The sequence below is a fragment of the Chlorocebus sabaeus genome, chromosome 15 (genome assembly GCF_047675955.1).
Source record: "Chlorocebus sabaeus isolate Y175 chromosome 15, mChlSab1.0.hap1, whole genome shotgun sequence".
NCBI lineage: Eukaryota > Metazoa > Chordata > Mammalia > Primates > Cercopithecidae > Chlorocebus > Chlorocebus sabaeus.
In genome coordinates, this window is record NC_132918.1 from 80,460,873 (window position 1) to 80,481,767 (window position 20,895).

At 36.5% G+C, this 20,895-nt stretch overlaps 1 long non-coding RNA gene and 1 pseudogene across 1 annotated transcript in view; both read right to left on the minus strand.

Annotated features, from left to right (window-relative positions):
* The window catches only part of LOC119625799 (uncharacterized), a 520,080-nt gene that overhangs the window by 332,413 nt on the left and 166,772 nt on the right, over nucleotides 1-20,895 (minus strand). The window lies entirely within an intron of this gene.
* LOC103241859 (keratin, type II cytoskeletal 8 pseudogene) lies at nucleotides 15,103-16,553 on the minus strand (annotated as a pseudogene).

Consider the following 20,895-nt stretch of genomic DNA (forward strand, 5'->3'; position numbering starts at 1 on the left):
ATCATTTTTATTATGGTACTGGTAAGAAACTTAAAATCTCGTCTCTTTCTACAATTGATTACTAACACAGTGTATACAACTTGTCATGCGTTTGGGAGATCTGCTCTTGATTAATGACTTGATAGCATCTCTGGATGTAAAGATGAGGGTCTTATTTTTTCATTCAATTTAGTCACAGCTTAAATAATTTTTGTTGTTAGCAATGCTTATGTTTCTAAAGCAAGATCCTATGCCTCTCTCATTGTGTGTGGAAAGATTAGACTCAAATTCAAAGAGGACATTTTGTTAGCCTTAATATAAGGAATTGGGAAACATCATATATGAACATTCACCTGGAGACAGAATATTCTGTAAGCATGGTCTTTTCCTTTCCATTTTATAATAAAAATCAAACTGAAGAAGTTCCTGGGCTTTTCCCATTAACAGTCAGCTTTCAAAGGTCTCTTAGTAAAATGTATTTCAGAAACAAATTCAGTGAAGTCAATTTTTGAACTTTCTTCCCACATTTGTGCTAACGAACAAGAAACAATCACAGCAATGAATTAATTACTCTAATAACATCTCTCATAATCACATTCTTTCAAGAACAAGGGTCTTTTTTCTTCTTGTATTGAAGAACAGCCAATCAAAATACAGATATAATTATTCTAAAAACTCCTTGCTCTCCCTTTTAATATAATTATTTTAAATATCTAGGGAGAAAAACTAAGGAGACACAATCAGAGGAGGAATTAATTACTTTATTAACTTTGCTTTTACTCAGTTTCGTTTATTCACAGTTCTGGAAGGGGCCCTCCAGAGGTCATTGTTCCATGTATCTGCCACCTGTCAGGGATGTTTCAAAACCATACAGACAGATGGATAGCTTCCTAATGTTTTTGCTCCATCATTTAGAGTTTATTTATTTTTTTCTTTTCTTTCTTTCATTATTCCTTTTCCTGTGCCTTCTGGTCTGTAATTGCCTGGAAGAATGACACACACACAAACACGCACACACACATTCAGGATTTCTCCAATTCCTTAAAGATAATACACTTTGTCTAAAACATCATTAAATCTATAACTTGTTTTTGGAAAAGTTATATAAATATCCATCTACATTTTGAAGAGGTGAGCTTAAGTACTACAAGATGGATAATGATAGGATTCTGGAAACATTCCAGAGAGTAGAAAAAGGGGGAAAAAAAGACATGTTGAGAATGCTGCCTCATTTCTACTACTGGCGGTAAATTACATTTTGAACAATGACACTTACTATTATATTTTTCTTTTTAGTTCGCTACATGTTTATGACATTGTAAACATTCCCTTTAAACATTTTAAAGAAATAAAAGTAAGTTGTTGTTCAAAATAAAGGTAATCATTTTTGTTTGTTTTGGTTTGTTATCTAGTGCAGTAAGTAACATTCTTTTGAAGAAAATTTTAGGATCAGTGAAAGAGGTTCTGTTTTTAGAAATATTTTGGGGACAGCTTCTCTTAACCTTGTGCCATAAAATAAGTGACCATTGCAAACTAGCTCTATATTCATTTTCTTATACTTTCTAGGAGTCCATATTTTTATGAATTAAAAACTGAGCAGATGTAAGTGGCAACCATTGGGTCAACATGTAGGGCCATGATTCTGATTTTGTGGTGTTTTGAGGCAGAGAACACATAATGATTACCTGTCCAGGAACACTATGTGGTCAGGAACTTCTGTGGAACTAAATTCAAAGGATTATATATTTTAGATGTCAATCTGGATACATATTCAAATATGTGTAGTGGGCCAGGCATGGTGGCTCATGCCTGTAATCCCAACACTTTGGGAGGCCAAGGCAGGCAGATCGCCTGAGATCAGGAGTTCAAGACCAGCCTGGCCAACATGGTGACCTGACGTCTCTACTAAGAAATACAAAAATTAGCCAGGTGTGGTGGTGGGCACCTGTAATTCCAGCTACTTGGGAACCTGAGGCAGGGAGAATTACTTGAACCCAGGAGGTGGAAATTGCAGTGAACAGAGGTGCAGCAACTGCACTCCAGCCTGGGCAACAGAGCAAGACTCCATCTCAAAAAAAAAAAAAAAAAAAAAAAGAAAGAAAAAATGTGTAATGATCCCAGGCATTGCCTTTATGTATCTTTTGCTCTTGTGTGTGGTTATCCTGGTGGATTAGTTATGAATACTAAAGTATCTTCAGAACTGCTTTTATTATGTTTGTTTCTCCATCTGAGCTCTTCAAGAAGGATGTTCACATATTTGTACAGGTAACTAAACTAAAGTTGTGTTCTGTCTATTGTTTAAGGGGATATGATATCAAACCTGCCCCTAGGATACTGAAAACAGATATGTCAGCTTCTTCTCTGAAGAGACAAAACACCACATAGTAGCTTAAAACAATAACCATTTTCTTTAGTTCAGCATTGAGGGTTGGCTGAGTTATCCTTCTCATACATTTGTGGTCATTTGGTAGGTTGACTTGTGGCTGGATGTTCTATTAAAACAGCCTTATTTGCAAGTGTAATGGTTAGAATTCTGGTTTATTTATGTGGGCCTTAGCATGGATTGCTTCTCTTTCTTCCACAAGGTCTCCAATCTTCAAGCAGCCTAGCTCAAGCTTTTCTACTTCATATAGTTGGGTTGATATCCCCCACCCAAATTCTTGTCCACCCAGAAACTCAGTATACTGCAAATACAATTAGTTAAAATAAGGTCATACTGCATTAGGACGGGCCCTAACATCAATGACCAATATCCTTAAAACAAAAGGAGAGGACAGACAGAGACAAATGGAAAGAAGAAGAGAATGAGAAGGTGGAGGTGGAGATTGGAGTGATGAAGCTACAAGGCAAAGAAAACCAAGAATTGCTGGGAGCCACCAGAAGCTAGGACAAAGCACAGAACTGATTTCCCTTCATAACACCTAAGAAGGAACTCACTCTGCTGATACGGTGATTTTAGATGTTCAGCCCCCAGGAGTGTGAGAGAATAGAAAAGTGTGGGTTGTTTTCATCAACTCTGTCCATAGCATTTAGTTATGGCAGCCCCAGGAAGCTAATACATGGTGTTTTCAAGGCTTCAAAGAAAAGAAAATGAGAGCAAGTCCAAGGTAAAAGCACTCATCAAGTTTTTGTTTGAGGCATGTTTCCTGATGCTCCATAGCCCAAAGCAAGTCACATGGTCAACCAGGTCAAAGAATGAACAATAGTCTTCACCCCTTAATAGGAAGAGCTGTAAGCCGTATTGAAAGGGGCACAGACACATAGAAGGACTCTTTTTGTTGCCTTCCACCTCTGCACCTGTAAGATGTAGCTACTATCCTATCATCCATGGGTAGCATATCCTAATATAAGGTTTAGGTATATATAAGGTTCTGTGGTGTATGTTCTTTAAAAAATGTCATAAAATGCATTATTAAATCAACCGATTAAAAAAAATCTGGCTGAATTGAGTTTTGAGGCTCTTGAATTCACAGACCAGAAATACAGTTTGGTGCCAGGTAATGAACTGACATTTAGATTCCAAGTGGACCCTTTGTTGTGTGAACAATTACCCCCAGAAATTTTCATAATTACTCTTTTAATGTAGACATCTCTTAGAAGGTAGATTAAACCAAGAGAAGTTTCCTGACGTCGTATTTTTTCTGGTATTTTGTTTGATATTTTACTTTCTAAATAACGATCAGTTTCATGGAAAGGCGTAATTAGTAAATGACAGGGCATCTTTGTTACTACCAATTTCTTTTGGTGCACTGGGTGATTAAGAAAAAGTTAATTCTGTAGAATTTCTTATATATGCTTGTTCAAGTGGTCTACTCCTCACTGAAGCTTAAACATCAAAGGACTTTGTTCTTTGGAAAACCCTATAAAAGACATGAATAGACAATCTACAAAATGAGAATATAAATCATTATATAGACAAACATACTGTATCAATGTAAATTTATGAATGTGTCAATTGTACTGATGGTATGTAAGAAAACATTCCTATTCTTAGGAAATACTCATTTTAATATTAAGGGCAAAGGGTCATTATATATACAATGTATATTTTGTTCAACTATTTCAAATGTTTCAGAAAAATAATGAAGTAAACACATATACAGGATATGGGGTAAAATATTAAGCATAGGTAAATATGAGCAAAAGGAAGGCAGGTGTTCTTTATACTATTTTTATTTTTGCAGAATGTATAACTAAGATTATTTCAAAATGTAAAAATTATCATTAAATATATTTTGCTTTTTTAACAAAATCAAATGACAACCAAGTTTTGTCCATTTTAATTTCTTCAGTTTTCCTCTCTGACATTACACAGTTGCTGTTTTGTTCCTGGGAAGGAGATGATGTTGCCTTCTGTGGAAAGATTTTTATCAGGTCAGCTCCATTTAGGAAAGGCCAAGTTCTTACGGGTGTTTTACTTGTGTGGAGGGTCTAAGCAAGCAGACAATCTGTCTGTCAAGCTCACCAGATGGCCTAGCTATTAAGTTGATCTACTACACAGTGCCTACACTCTCTCAAAGGCAGGCTAATGGGTGAGGAAAGCAGGTAAGTGAAATGCCAAGGAAAATGGCAGTCAAGGCTGCGAATCATATTCTAGTCTGCTTTGTAAATAGGGAGATAGATAGAAAGTAGAAGCGTTATGTTCAGTGGCCCTCACTTGAACATGAAAAATAACTTCTTCTTTATTAATAAATGACATTAGATATATTCATACATCCCTTTTATCACAGCTAACACAGTAATGCAGTCACAAACTCAATGATGAATAAGAAAAACTGTCAATGTCTTAAGTACCTTTTATTCAGTAACCAGTTTGTCAACAAGGCTCAACATGGTGGGGTTTAAAAATGCAATGGCTTTTTTTTTCCAATCACTGCTTTGTAGAATATATGTTGCTGTCCATTAATAAATCATGTGATTTTCACAGCTTTCCATTTACTCACAGTTATCAAAATTCGGACCATGTTAAAGCTTAAAAATCTAACTTGTTCACTAGCAATTATTAAAATTTGGTAAACTTGAAAGCTTCAGATCAAACTCAATTCAAAACTCAATTCCTCAGCATACGCTACATTGCTTCCCCATCCCCCATGCCCGCTTCCACTGACACTGCCACCAATGCAAACCTGAGATGAGAGGCTTACTGTGGAGTGACAGAGGCTTGGAAATCTATCCACCTTTTGCAATCCAGCTCTTTTGCACCTGGGCAGAGGGGAGGTATAAGTGAAGTTTCTCCTTACTTTACTAGGTAAGCTTTTAATGCTTTTGTAGGCCACCTCTGTTGTTTTTGCAACACTGACTGACCTTTGTTGTCCTCTAAATGGCAGACCTGTAAGGCCTGCTTCTCTCATGGAATGTGTGCTTAAGTTACTATATTATGTGATTTCCCCACTCCATCTTTCCCTGATCCTAGGTTTTGGAGACCTAAATGGGGCCAGGTGCCTCACGCTTTGCTACCACTTGACCCATGGCAGACTCTCATATTCTTCCCAAACTGCCCACTGCTTGTGTCAGTTTACTCTAATTCTCTTCTTATCTCCTCCAATAGACCCAGCAGTAGATTTATGTGTCTCTTGCCCAAGCAAGTGTCCAACTAAGCAGTGGAGAGCTAACCCTCTCCCCATCTTGAAACAACCTCTAACTACTTTGAGTCTCCTTTCATTTTATTTCAGAAGAGAGAAAAACTTATTCTTTCCATCAATAAACCTTGAAAGATTTAAAATTCAAACCAAATATAACATGGTCATTTTCACTGGATTTCAGATACAATGTATCTTTTTTTCTTCTGCACTCAGTCCAAAGGGTCCTGAAAATTCCTCATGGGAATCCTAGAATTCTGCATTATGAGGCTATATAAAAAGGCACCTCACCACCCACTCCCATTCCCGCCAGGGTGATGTCAAAGTAGGGATGAGTGGGGAGCTAAAACGCTCATTCTTGGTGAGCAATAGTAAGCATGCTCCTGACTCTCCCACCCTCTTCATTTTTCCTCCCACAGCACTGCCATGTCAGAGGAGATGTCTGTCCCCTCTGGGTGGTGACAAGTATTGAATTTTCCTTTCCTTTCCCCAATGGGTTAATGCCAAAGGAGTTCTAGTGGAGAGTTAGGACTTTCTCAGCCGTTATGTGGTAACTGGGATATCCACCCCCTGGTGTCACCTCCTGCTATCATTTGGTGACCCAGACCTTCCAACCCTAATAGGTGGATGAGAGGGGATATCTGCTTGTTCTTAATCCAAGAGGAAAGAATGAAATCTTCCACCATTTAGTATGATAACAGCTATAATTATTTTGTAGATATTCTTTACCAAGTTGTGGAAAATTTTTCTGTATTCCTAGATTACTGAGAGTTTTTATCCTGGTATTGGATTGTGTGAAATGCTTTTTCGCGATAATACAATTTTTATTCTTCAGCCTGTTAATGGTGGATTACATTGATTTTTAAATGTTGAACTAGACTAGCATACCTAGACTAAATCTACTGGGCATAATTTATAATTCTTTTTAACATACTGTTGGATTTAAATTACTCAGGTTTTGGTGAGGAATTTTGAATTTATCTTCATGAAAGACACTGGTCTATAGTTTCTTTCTTTCTTTCTTTCTTTCTTTCTTTCTTTCTTTTTTTTTTTTTTTTTTTAGCTGGAGTCTCGCTCTGTTGCCCAGGCTGGAATACAGTGGCACGATCTCGGCTCACTGCAAGCTCTGCCTCCAGGATTCAAGCCATTCTCCTGCCTCAGCCTCCCCCAAATAGCTAGGACTACAGGTGCCCGCCACTACGCCTGGCTAATTTTTTGTGTTTTTAGTAGAGACGGGATTTCACCGTGTTAGCCAGATGGTCTCAATCTCCTGACCTCGTGATCTGCCTGCCTCGGCCTCCCAAAGTGCTGGGATTACAGGCGTGAGCCACCGCGCCCGGCCCTAGTTTCCTTTCTTCTAATGTCTCGGTATAGTTTTGGTACAAGGATGGTGCTGGCTTCAAAGAGTGAATTAGGATGTGTTCTCCCAATTACATTAAATGATCTAATATACTACTCAGAAGAAGACTGGAAGAATGGATTTAAAAACATGATAAACATGCTCTAACAAAATGACTAAAAGGAACTCACTTAAAATAAAACAATATAGATAACTTTAAAGTAAAAGTATGTACAAAGGTGCACCATTTAATCATTAAGCCAGAGAAAGCAAGAGTGACCATCATACTCTCAGATAAAGTAAAATCAATGCAAACAATATTAATAAAGGCAGAGCAAGCATTACATAAGAAACATCAATCCCCAAATAGGTCACAGAAATCCTAAATGAATATATACCAAAAAAGGGCCACAATTATTTGCATAAAAATGATAGAATTAAGAAAACAAAAAGGCAAATAAACAATCATAGGAGACTTCAACATCCATGTCTCAACAATTACCAGAAAAACTAGACATGAGTTTAGCAAGAATGTAGAAGAACTCAACATCATCATTAATCAATAAGATCTGATTTACATATATAGAACATTTCATTTGAAATCAGCATAGTACACTTTTCATTAGTGTGCACAGTGTACATGTAGCATGACACACCATCTGTTGGACTGTTAAAAAAAAACCTCTCAACATATTTAAAAGAATTAAAATTTCTGAGAACAATGGAATCTGGAACTCAGTAACAGAAGTATATGAGGGAAATCTCCAAATGCTTGGAAAGCAAATGACACACTTAATAATAACATAATTAAGTAATTCATGAATCAAAGAGAAAGTTTCAGGGAAAATCGCATAGTACATTGAAGTGAATAAAACTACAAACTTATGAAAATATGTGGACCACAGCTCACAAGAAAATTTATAGCACTAAATGCTCACATGAGAAGAGAATCAATATCTCAAATCAATAATTTAAGCTCCCACCTCAGTAAACTAAAAGAGGAGCAAAATAAAACCAAAGAATGCTGAAATAAGTAAATTAAAAAGGTGAGATCAGAAATCAGTGAAACAAAAAACTGATTCTATTTAAAAGACCAAAAAAAAATTGAAACAGACCGAAAAAAAGAAAGAGACACGAATTACTAATATCAGGAATGATCTGGAAGATACCATTACGGATACTGCAGTCATGATAAGGGTTATAAGGCACTATTACAACTAATTCCATACACACAAGTTTGACAACTTAGATAAATTGGACCTAATCCTCAAAAGCACATACTACCACCACTTATGTAAAATAGGTAAGTTGAATAGCCCTAAAATATTAAGATAATTGAATTTGCAATGTAAACTCTCATAAAAAAGAAATCTCTAAGTCTAGATTGTTTCACTGGAGACTCCTATCAAGTATTTAAAGAATTAATATCAGCACTACACAATCTCTTCCAGGAAACAGAAGAGAAGGGAAGACTTCCTAAATCATTTTATGATTTATTATTAATTTATTGTACTGACACCAAAACCAGGCAGAGAAAATACAAACAAAACAACAAAATACAATCCTTCTTACAAACACAAAAATTCTTAAGAAAATATTAGGAAATATATTTTAGCAATATATACAGAAGAATTATACACCATTACGAAGTGAGACTTAATACATGTTTACGAATAGCAGGAACAGACAGGAGCTTCCTTAACTTGATAAAGAACATGCACAGATTACCTATAGCTAATATTCTAAGAGTGAAAGACTGAATATTTCCCTCCAAAGATTGGAAACAAAGAAAGAATGTCCACTTTAATCACTGCTGTTTGACATCATTCTGGAAGTCCTAGATGCAGCAATAAAACAAGTAAAGGAAAAAAAGGAATATAGATCAGAAAGGAAAAAATAAAACATTTATATTTGCAGATGACATGAAAGTCTTCATAGAAAATCTCAAAGAATCTCAAAAAACCCGTCTAAAACTAACAATTGAACTCAGCAAGGTTGCACTACACAAGAACAATGTTCAAAATCAATTGTATTTCTATATGCTTGCAATGAATGCATGGAAACTGAAATAACCATTTATAATAGCTCAAATAATGAAATACTTAGGTGTAAATGTACACAAATACATAAAGGACTTGGATTTTGAAAATTAGCACGATATTATTAGACATACATTGTATTTAGTTGTCCATATGTCTGTCTGTCCTTCACCGATTACAGTTCTTTAGCAGAAGCCATTTAAACATCTTTGTATGGCAGTATTCAGCAGTCTTATTGCTTAAATGTTACAAATGTTTTGCAAAGAGATAAAGAAGTTGAAATAAATAGTGACAGGCATGTATTTAGAAGTTTGGAATGTAGAATTTAGTTTGGTACTTAAACACTTTCTAATCACGAAGGAAACCGATTTTGACAGTAGACGCTAACACTGTCCTCCGACTCCCATGTCATCGCGAAGGCTGGAATTCATTGTGATTGGAATCTCCAGATTGCCTTATAGATTTCTCTATGACCCTTCTACATTCTCTGCTCAACAGTCTTGAACTTTAGCTCTGTAAAAAAGGAGTGGTGTTGGGGGACTAATGTAAGAAGATAAGAAAAAAAAAAGTTTGGATATGTAGGAAGCTTGTGGGAGGGAAGGTAGTTGTTCAGATACAGAGCTGTGTCTCCTGACTCACTATTTGCCTTTTTACGAAAGGAGCTACCTCCTCATCCTAAGAACAAAGAGCAGTTGGCTAATTAGTGTCCTTAAATTCCCTCAAGGAAAGTTATTTCGATAGCTGTGACCTTTGTTTCAGTTGAAAATTTTGATCTCTCTTTCTCCTGTGACTTCAATTTTTGCTTTTGGTTATGATAACTTATATAATTTCACATTTTTAATTATACAGTTCTTAAAGGCAAAAATGTGGCATTATACACCTCTATAGCCTTCACAGCACAACACAGCTACAGGCTTTGCTCATAGTAGGGGTCCAAAAATATTGGAGAAAAGAAATAAAAAGTGTTTGTTTATTGCCTAGCAAAGCACTGTGTTACATTCTGGGATCACACCAGTGAATAAAGCTGGCATTTAAGTGTTAGAAGGCACACATCAAAACAATAATCACATATGCTAATGTAAACTCATAAAGTATTATAAATGGCATTAAGGGAGTAAATGTTAACTATACTATGGCTAGAGGTGGAATGAGGATTATGGCCAGATTTAGAAAAGGCATCTATGAAATGATATTTAAGTTCTCTGGTCTGAGAACTTGGCCAGGTATAAGCCAAAGAAAAGAGCATTCTAGCAAGAATGAACGACTTTAGTGAAAAGTAGACAGGAGCTTGAGGAACTGAAATAAATTAACAGAACTGAATTGGGAGTTTAATTTCTCCCTCTCACCTTAATCCTCCATTTTTCCTCTGTAAGAAATGAGAAGGTGCTCATCCCCCAAGGAAATTAAGCAGTTCATCAGGAAGCAGCACTAGTGCAAAACATTAACATGTATCCCCTTGATTATCTAAAGAAATATTTCTCTCTGTTAAAAAAGAAGTCTTCTTATTCCACAAAATTGGGGAAACTTAAATAAATATTGAAGTGACTTTGATGTAAAAACGGTTGAAATGTCTTTTTTATTCTAATTGTATTTTTGTCTTCAGAATATAATCACTGACCATTACTGCCCTTAGCTGCAGCCTACACATTCTTTCATATTTTGTGAAGTTCATTTTTCTCATTTGGCAATTTTAAATCAAGTAAAGTCTAACATTTTTTAGTTTTCTGAAGTAGAAATATAGTTAACAAACTACTCTTATCAAATTGTAGAAGACTAAGATATATATGCAAAGAAATTTATTGTAACTGAATTGTATGTGATTTAAAATTAGTTATCAATGGATTTAAAATAAATTGATTTTTTCACATCCTTGATATTGTCAACATCTATTCTTTTCTTAAGCGACATTTTAAAAGGCTTTATCATTAAGAAAGAAATAACTAGTGAGACCCTAATCAACCTAAACACATACATAATAGCCATCCCTGCTATTATTATCAGCCATCGATGTTCCAGATAATTTGAAAGCATAAAGAAGACACAGTTTTCTCACAGTAGGAGTCAAGCCAAGTAGAATAAATACTAGGTGAAAATTCTACAGAATTTTATGAGAGGTAATTTGTACATTCTTTCATTTCTTTTTGGTTTCTTTTTCAACTTGGGAAATTATCTAGACTAGCCTTTTGTATCTACTTTTAAAATAATTGTCAAATAAGGCCTCCGGCTTAGTATCCTTATAGAAACAGCAGCTTCTATTAACCATCTGTTGTTCCTTTAATTACGGTTTCTGTAATGATTGTGAAAGAATAGAGATGAAGATTTGATAAATTGGGGAGCACTAAACCAGAAGCATTCGTGTATATTAGTCTGAAAAAAGCACTTCTATTAGACAACTTTCTATTCCATATTCAAAAATTCATCAGAAAGTGATATAAAAGAAAAATTGATCTGCCTTTGACACTGGGTCTTAATGTATGATTGTGTTCAATATTTCTTAGGTTTGGAATATGTTGAAGGAAACTCACACAAGCAGAATATGGTAAGTAGATGAGAGTTTTATAAATAATAACTATTTGGGCCTCATAGTTAATTTCTACCATACTCCATGAGAAAGATATGCCGATGAATTTTCCTTCCTTGCTACAGTCAGCAGAAATTGAATTAGAGATAAGCCAGATCAATGTTTCTTTCCAGAAAATCCCTGGTGCCACCATAAACCTTCCATAGTTTATGTTTTCCTGGAAGTTTTAGAAAAGTACAACTGAACCCACACTTTAAAGATACCCCATTTCACGTGGCAAAAATATAAAAATTACTACCATTGTAATCAGGCCTCCTGAACACTCTCAGACTGTGAATAAATCAGTCATGCATTTTGAGTTTCATTTCACATTTTCTTCTTCAAAAATAAGTGTTTAGGCAATATATTATGGTGAAAAGATAATTGGATAATTCTGTATCCTGCTTGAAAAATTTAATGACTGTGAGATGCTGGGGAAGTTATTCTTGCTCTTTTAGTCTAGGTTTTCTCAACAATTAAAAACCATCAGTCGAGGCTTCAAAATAATCTGTGATTTTTCTTTTCATTTTTTCAAAATTTTATGTTTGTCTTTGGTAGCTGAAGTTACATTATGATGGATCTTTTTGTGATTTTCTTCCTGTTGCATTTTATTTTGAATCAAATGGCTTCATACAATCTTGCCTTTATTGTTTTCATATGTTTATTATTATTATTATACTTTAAGTTCTAGGGTTCATGTGCATAACGTGCAGGTTTGTTACATATGTATACTTGTGCCATGTTGGTGTGCTGCACCCATCAACTCGTCAATGTTTTCATATGTTTTAAAAAATTCTGTATCTTTGCTTTTAAAATATACCTTTGATCACATATATTTCTTTTTTTTCTGCTAGAAATCCATTTGGAGGTACCATTGGCTATGTCTCTGTCATCACTGTTTTTAATTTATATTTTCTTCGTTCCCCTTCATGCCATTATATGTACTATTTTTTTCTTTCAATACATAATAGCTTTATTGAAACATAATTTATATATCATAATACTCACCAATTTAAGGTGCATAAATCAATGGTTTTTAGTATATTCACAGTTTTTCAACCAGTCAATTTTTGAATATTTTCATTGCCCCATAAAGAAACCTCATAACCATTAGTCACACCTCATTTCCCATAAATTGGCCCTCAGCCATAGATAATTACTAACCTACTATCTGTCTCTATAGATTTTCATATTTTGACATGTAATAAAAATGGAATCATATAATACAAGACCCTTTGTGATTACTGTTTTCAGTTAGCATGTTTTCAAGATCTATTCATACTGTATCATGTCAGTACTTCATTACTTTTTATTGCCAAATAATACTTATTATATGGGTAGAATAAATTTATTTATCCATTCATTAGCTGATGGGATTTTGGATTGTTTCCACTTTTTTGACTCTCATAAATAACTCATTTATGTGAATATTTGTTATGGACTGAATTGTGTCCTTCCCATGCTCATATGTTGAAGCCCTAACTCATGTTCCTTAGAATGTTTTTCTATTTGTAGATAGGACTATTAAAGAGGCAAGTTAAAATGGAGTGCTCAGGGTGGGTACTAATCAAATATGGCTGGTATCCTTATAAGAGGAGGTTAGGACACCGACCACATAGAAAGATTAATAATACCATGTGAAGACACCAGAAAAAGAACACTATCTACAAGCCAAGGAGAGAGATTTCAGAACAAACAACCTGTCTGACACCTTGATTTCCGGCTCCCAGCCTCCTGAAGTGTGAGAAAATAAATTTCTATTGTTTAGGCTACTTAGTCTGTGGTATTTGTTACAGCAGCTGTAGACAAATACATTATTCACAAACAAGTTTTTGTGTAGAGGTATGTTTCATTTCTCTTAAGTATATACACAGGAGTGAAATTGTTGGTCATACGCTAACAGTGTGCTTAAACTTTTGAGCAATGGTCAGACTGTTTTCTGACATGTCTGCACAGTTTAAATTGCCATTGTAGTAGAAGAGGATTTCAAGTCCTCCACATCCTTTTTTTCCCCTTCTCTCTTCTTTTTTTGGTATAAACATCTTAGCAAATATGAAGTGTCATATTGAAGAAAACCACATAACTCAAGATTATGAAGACCTCTATGTTTTCTTCTACAATTTTTATATTTTCAGCACTTACTTTTAAGTGTGTGATTTGGGGTTATTTTTTATGTACAATGTGAGGAAAGAGTATATATTCCTGGTTTTGCATATGGATATCTAGCTCTTTCACCACAGTTTGTTGAGAAGACTATTCTTTCTCTCACTGAACTGTCTCTGCCTTGTTGAAAATTAATAGTTACTTGAAAATTTATTTCTGGTCTCTATTCCATTACTCTTTATGTCTGTCCTTCTGCTAATATCAAACAGTCTTTATTACTGTAGCTTTGTAGTACATTTTGAAATAAGGAGTGTGATCCAAATGTTGTCTTTTTTAAAAAGTATGTTTTAGTGATTCTAGGTCCCTTGCAGTTCCATATAGTATTAGTTCATTTTCACACTGCTATGAAGAATACCTGAGACTGGGTAATTTGTAAAGGGAAGAGTTTTAATTAACTCACCATTCTGCATGGCTGGGGAAGCCTCAGGAAACTGACAATCATGTTGGAAGATGAAGGGGAAGCAAGGCACATCTTATATGGCAGTAGGAGAAAGAGAGAGGGGGGAAGTGCCAGACACTTAACAATCAGATCTTATGAGAACTCACCATCACAAGAACAGCATGGGGAAAACTGCCCCATCATCAAATCACCTCCCACCAGCTCCCTCCCTCAACACCTGGAGATTACAATTCCAGATGAGATTTGAGTGGGGACACAGAGACAAACGATATCAATATGAATTTTAGGATCAATTTGCAATGTGCACAAAAAAAAAGCTTAGATTTTGATAGAATTTTGTTGAATCTATAAACTTGGGAAGTATCACCATCCTGACAATACTAAATCTTCTGATCTATAAAAATGGTATGCCTTTTCACTTATTTAGGTCTTCTTTAATTTCCTTAACAATGCTTTATAGTTTGCAGAATATAAGTTTTGTATGTCTTTTGTTAAATTAATTCCTAAGTGTGTTGACCATGTAGATTTTTCACAGATGCTTGCTTGTCAAGCGTTTTATAAATGAGGATTTAATTTTATAAAATTCATTTTCTGAATGTATTGGGAAGTTTTTGTATTTTATTCTACTGACATAGCGTATCAGCTGATACAAATTAATTGATTAATAAATTAATTGATTTTAGGGTATTTAAAGATTGCACACCTGGGATAAATCCCAGTTGGTCATGGTATATAATCCTTTGTATGGGTTTGGTTTTCGTTTTTTTTTTTTTTTTTTTTTTTTTTTTTTCTTTTTTCTTTTTTCAGAGCTAGCTGAGGTTTTATTTTGGATCAAAAACAACAACAACAACAACAACAACAAAAAACAACAAAAGCAATTGAATTGTTTTGCAGCTGGAGGCATGGGCAAGGGTGGGGGCTGAGAGCTAGGGCTGAGCCTTAGGTGGGTCTCCTGTTCCCTGTACTCCCCTGCACAGTGGCCTCCCTCCTGGGCTCTGGGGAAGCCTCAGGAGGGGCAGGCTGGGAGTGGCTGCTGCAGCTGTTCACTTGGGCAAAATGTTGGGGGACTTGGACACCAGCTTCCCATCGCAGCTCTCGATCTTCTTCACAACCACGGCCCTGCTGGAGCTGGTGTGACTGAAGGAGCTGAAGCCCACACCAGAGCCAAAGCTGCAGCCCACACCATAACTGAGGCTGGGTCTTATGAAGCCCCCATAGGACAAGCTCAGGTCACCTACATAGCCTCTGATGGTCTTAGTATGGTTACTCATGTTCTGCATCCCAGACTCCAGCCATCTCTCCTTGCCCTCCAGCAGCTTCCTGTAGGTAGTGATCTCGCTGTCCAGGGCCAGCTTGACATTCATCATCTCCTGGTACTCATGCAGCTGCTGTTCCATGTCCTGCGTGGCCCGCTGTAGGGCTGCCTCCAGCTCCCACAGCTTGGTGTTGACATACTTAACTGCCAGCTCTCCACGCTGCTTGGCATCTGCGATGGCAGCCTCCAGGGAAACCTTCTGGCCTTTGAGGTCCTCAGTCTCAGCCTGGAGCTGGCTGATGTTCTGGTTCATCTTGGAGATCCCAGTCTTTGTATGCGACAGGTCATCATGGTGCTTCCCAGCCAGCGACGGCAGCTCCTCATACCTGATCTGGTGCATACTCTGAGCCTCCGCCTGTCTGCGGTTGGCGATTTCCTTGTACTGTGCCTTAACCTCAGTGATGATACTGTCCATCGTGTCCAGGGAGCAGCAGTTGTCCATGGACAGCACCACATACGTGTCTGAGATCTGGGACTGCAGCTCCCAGATCTCCTCTTCATACAGCTGCCTGAGAAAGTTGATCTCCTCAGTCAGCCCTTCCATGTGAGACTCCAGCTCTACCTTGTTCATGTAAGCTTTATCCGCATCCTTCTTAATGAGGACAAATTCATTCTCCATCTTGTATGCTTATTGATCTCATCCTCATACTTGTTCTTGAAGTCCTCCACCAGCCCCTGCATGTTGCCAAACTTGGCCTCCAGCTTCAGCTTCTCCCAGCCCAGAGTCTCCAGCTGTGGCCTAAGGTTGTTGATGTAGCTCTCCAACATGTTGTCCATGTTGCTCCCAGCCATCTTCTGCTGCTGCAGAAGGCTCCACTTGGTCTCCAGCATCTTGTTCTTCTGCTGTAGGAATCGTACCTTGTCAACGTAGGAGGCAAACTTGTTGAGGGTCTTGATCTGCTCCTTCTCCTGGGTGCGCACGACCTGGATGTTGGGGTCCACCTCCAGGTTAAGGGGACTCAGCTGGCTCTGGTTGAGCATGATGGTGGTGATGCCTCCCAGGCCCCTGGCCCCAGCATAGCTTCTGCCCAGGCCACCCCAGAAGCTTCTGCTGCCCACTGGGGAGAAGCTCGAGGAGCTGATGTGGGCACCGGGCCCACTCGTGTAGGAGTGGCTGTTGAAGGCTGGAGGGCCAGAGGTGGACACCTTGTAGGACTTCTGGGTCACCTTGATGGACATGGTGGAGGCAGGAGTGGAGGCAGGTGGGCTGAACCAGGCGGAAATTCCAGAAGGAGCATAGAAGCTGCTTCTTGGTCTGGGTTTGATTTTCTAGTAATTTGTTGAGGACTTTTTTCTCTTTATTTATTAAAATTTTGGTCTCCAGTTTTCTCTCTTATAATTTGTCTTGTTTGATATTAAGATAATAATTTTCTCATCAAACGAGTTAGATGAGAAAATTCTGTTTCTCATCAGGGTATTCTGTTTTTTGGAAGAATAAGTGAAGTATCATTATTAACTCTTCTTTAAATGTTTGGAAGAATTCACCAGTAAAACTATCTTGGTTTGTAATCTTTGTGAAAAGTTTTTAAAACTACTTTTCCATCTCTTTCCTTGTATAGGTCTATTAATATTTTTATTACATCTTGAATCCAGTTTTGATCACTTGTATCTCTCTCAAAATTTGTTATTTCAAGCTGATTTTTCTAATTTTATGGTATAGTTTTTCATGGCATTTTCTTATAATTATTTTTATCTCTGCAAGCTCAGTATTAATGTTCCTTCTTTTTCAGACTTTTGTAATTTGAGTTATTCTTTTTCTTGGACAGTCTAGCTAAATAGCTAAAGGTTGGTCCATTTTCTTTTCTATTTTCAAAGAATCAACTTTCAATTTCGATGATTTATTTACTGTTTATAAAAGTTAAACAGGTAAAAAATGAATAAAAATAATTCTCTATTTCATTAATTTTTGCTGAGATCTTTATTATTTGCTTTTTCTGCTTGCTTTAGGTTTAGTTTGCTCTTTTTTCCCCAATAGCTTATGGTGGAAAGTTAGATTATTGATTGAAGTTTTGTCTTCTTTTTAAACACAAGCATTTAGAGCTTTTCTTTTCCCTCTTAGGACTGCCTTAGCTGTACCTCCTGTGTGTATGCGTATACATGTGTTTCAATGTAGATTTGAATTACTTCCTGAGATTACTTGATGTCATCCAGAAGTACTTCCTTTAACATTTTTTAAAAGATGAGTCAGTTAGTAGTGAATTCTATCAGTTTTGTTTACCTGGGAATAGCTTCATTTTATCTTTATATTTTTCAACTTTTTGTTATTATCTTATATCAGTATGGTATATTTGTCACAATTAAGTAATCAATAATAATATAGTATTATTAACTGAAGTCCATAGTTTATTCAGATTTCCTTTGTTTTAACCTAACATTCTTTTTCTGTCCCAGTGTCGCACCTAAGCTATCATATTACATAATTTTTGTGTTTCCTTACATTTTCCCCTAGCAATGACAGTATCTTAGAACTTCCTTGTTTTTAATGACCTTGATGGTTTTCAGGTATACTGATTAGGTTGGCCATATCATGCCACTATTGGAGTTTTTCTGATGCTTTACTCATGAGTAGACTGGAATAATGCATTTTTTTCTTCATTTTTGCAAGGTAGTTTTATTGGATATAACATTTTTGATTGACAGTTGCTTTTCTTTTCTTTCAGTAGTTTGAATATGGTTTCTTATGAGAAATCAGCTGTTATTCTCATTGGGATTCCTTTTATGAGTAGTCGCTTACTTTTACTGCTTTCAAGATTTTCCCTTTGTGTCACTGATGCCATGATGGCTCTGATACAGATCCCTTTGTTGCTAACCTACTTGGCATTTCTCTCACTTCTTTTATTGGTTGGTTGTTTTTATCGTCTAGTTTGGGAAGCTCTCAGCCATTATTTCTCGAATATTTTTTCAGCTTTTTTGTCTCTCTCCTCTCCTGCTACTCTTATTCTTGGTAAACTGCATGGAATCCCGAATTTCTCTGAGCGCTGTTAATTTATTTTTAGTTTTATTTTAGTTATGTATTTCTAATTGTATAATGCCTAAAGATCTCTCTTTAAATCCACTGATTCCTTTTTCTGCCATTTCAAATCTACTTTAGCTCCTCTAGCAAATTTTAAAATTTTACTTGTATCAATTTTTAACTCTAAAATTTATTTATTTTTAAACAACTTCAGTTATTTCACTAACATTTCCTATTCAATGAAACACTGTAATCATGGCTTCCCTTAATTCTTAAGCATAGTTTTCTTTAGTTCTTTGAATATATTTATGATAGATAGCTGCTTTGAAGTTTCCTCTGTTGAATTGTACACCTGGGCCTCTTCACAGTCAGTTTTTGTTTTCTACTTGTCAGGCCTCTGAGCCCAAGCCAAGCCATGGCATTCCCTGTGACTTGCACATATATGCCCAGATGGCCTAAAGTAACTGAAGAATCACAAAAGAAGCAAAAATACCCTCCCCTGCCTTAACTGATAACATTCCATCACAAAAGAAGTGAAAATGGCCGGTCCTTGCCTTAAATGATGACATTACCTTGTGAAATTCCTTTTCCTGGCTCATCTTGGCTCAAAAAGCTCCCCCACTGAGCAACTTGTGACCCCCACTCCTGCCAGAGACCCCCCCTTTGACTGTAATTTCCTTTACCTACCCAAATCCTATAAAACAGCCCCACCCTTATCTCCCTTCCCTGACTCAGCCCCCCTGCACCCAGGTGATTCAAAAGCTTTATTGCTCACACAAAACCTGTTTGATGGTCTCTTCACACGGACATGCATGACACTACTTTTTTTTTTCCATGCATAGGTCAAATACCCCTGTTTCTTTGTACACCTTACTTTGTTGTTGTTAAAAATTGGGGGATTTTAGGGAATATATTATGGCACCTCTAGAGAGCGACCCCACTCCTCTGGAGCTTGATGTTATTACTGTTTGCTTATTTATTTGTTTAGTGACCTGGCTGGACTATTTTAGTGAAGGCTGTTTTCCCTGCAGTGTGAAGCTTCTAATATCACTCAAGTTTTGGGCTTGTACAAGGTTACCCTGGGATGACTATTGTTTTAACAGGACTGTCTTTAGCTATCTCTTTCTTTGATGTCTCTATTTAGCTGTCTGCCTCTGTTGGTATCACACACAGCTGTTAGACTCCAGAAATAGCCAGTAAATTGCTATATTTTTTTCAACGATGCACTGGAACATAAATTGCTCCACGATTATAGCCAATTAAATGCAGGTCCCTCTGTAAGGATAGTTTTTGGGGCCAGTCTTTGGGGTTTCTTCTAACACCCAGAGAGCTCATCTTAGCTGCCTTTCCCCCTGGTTTTCTCTGGTAAAATAACTGAGCTATAATTTAGCTTGTGGCTGATATGGAGTTACCAGCCTCCACTTAATTATTTAACACCAAAAATCACTGTTTTCAAGAGTACCCTTAGTCTTGAATTCCTCCATACTGTGTTCTAAATAACACCAGTTAGTTCATTTAGGGAGAACTTCAGAGCTGTCTGTTCTTATGACCTGCCTCATCCTGAAGAAAATCTCCATGCCATCACTCCTGACTTGTGAGTATGACTTTACTTAGCTTGTCCCTTTGGGCATGGAATTTCTCCCTCAAGTGGGCTAAAGAGAAGGTGACTGAGGACTTAATAATCTGACCTGCCACTTCTGAAATAGAGATGGCACCCTGTAAGTTGGGAGTAAGTATAGGAAGAGAGCCCCTAGTCTAAACTGACTCATCTGAAATTTAATCTCCACATTACAGAGATAGGCGATTAGAGTGAGAATGATCTTCTTGGCAATGTCCATTTGGAGCAAAGTGTCTGTCACACTGAGCTGGGGTTGGAGGGAGCAGCAGTTTTGCTCTTCTTACTTTTGTTCTTCAAACAGTTTTGCTCTTCAAACTTTTGTTGTTCTTAGTGAGATGTACTTGATTTTCTTGAATAAATATTCTTCACATGCTGTATGCCATTATGACAATTTCTGGGGACTTTAAATGGTTGCTTTAGAAATTATTTTCATCACTTACGATTGTTTCACTGAGTAATAGGTCTATAGAGCTCTTCACACTGACATCCCATAAGCAGATTCTCTTTTTTTCCCTATTTTTCTTTCATTTATATAATCTAAGCTTTAAATATCCACAATACTCTAAATGTGTAAATATCAATTGCTGTGTGGTTTATTTCTAGAATATCTCCAGCTCATTTTCAGACATTTAGGTAATTTTTAATAGTCCCGAATCTCTACACTTGAAAATTTTTGAGTTTGCTTCTAGTTTATTTAAACTTGGTCATTATAGACTGTTTTATAATCTCATATTTTTGTGGTAAAATATATATAACATAACATTTACCATTTTAACCATTTTAAGTATACATTCAGTGGTAGTAAGCATATGTACTTTGTTGTGCTCTAATAATTTTAGTATATGTTTCTTTCTATGTTATTTCTGGTTTTGCTCATGATACCTAATTTTGTGTGTTTGTGGAGTTTTTAAGGTGAATTCCTGATTTTCCTGCAAACGTTATTTGCAGGG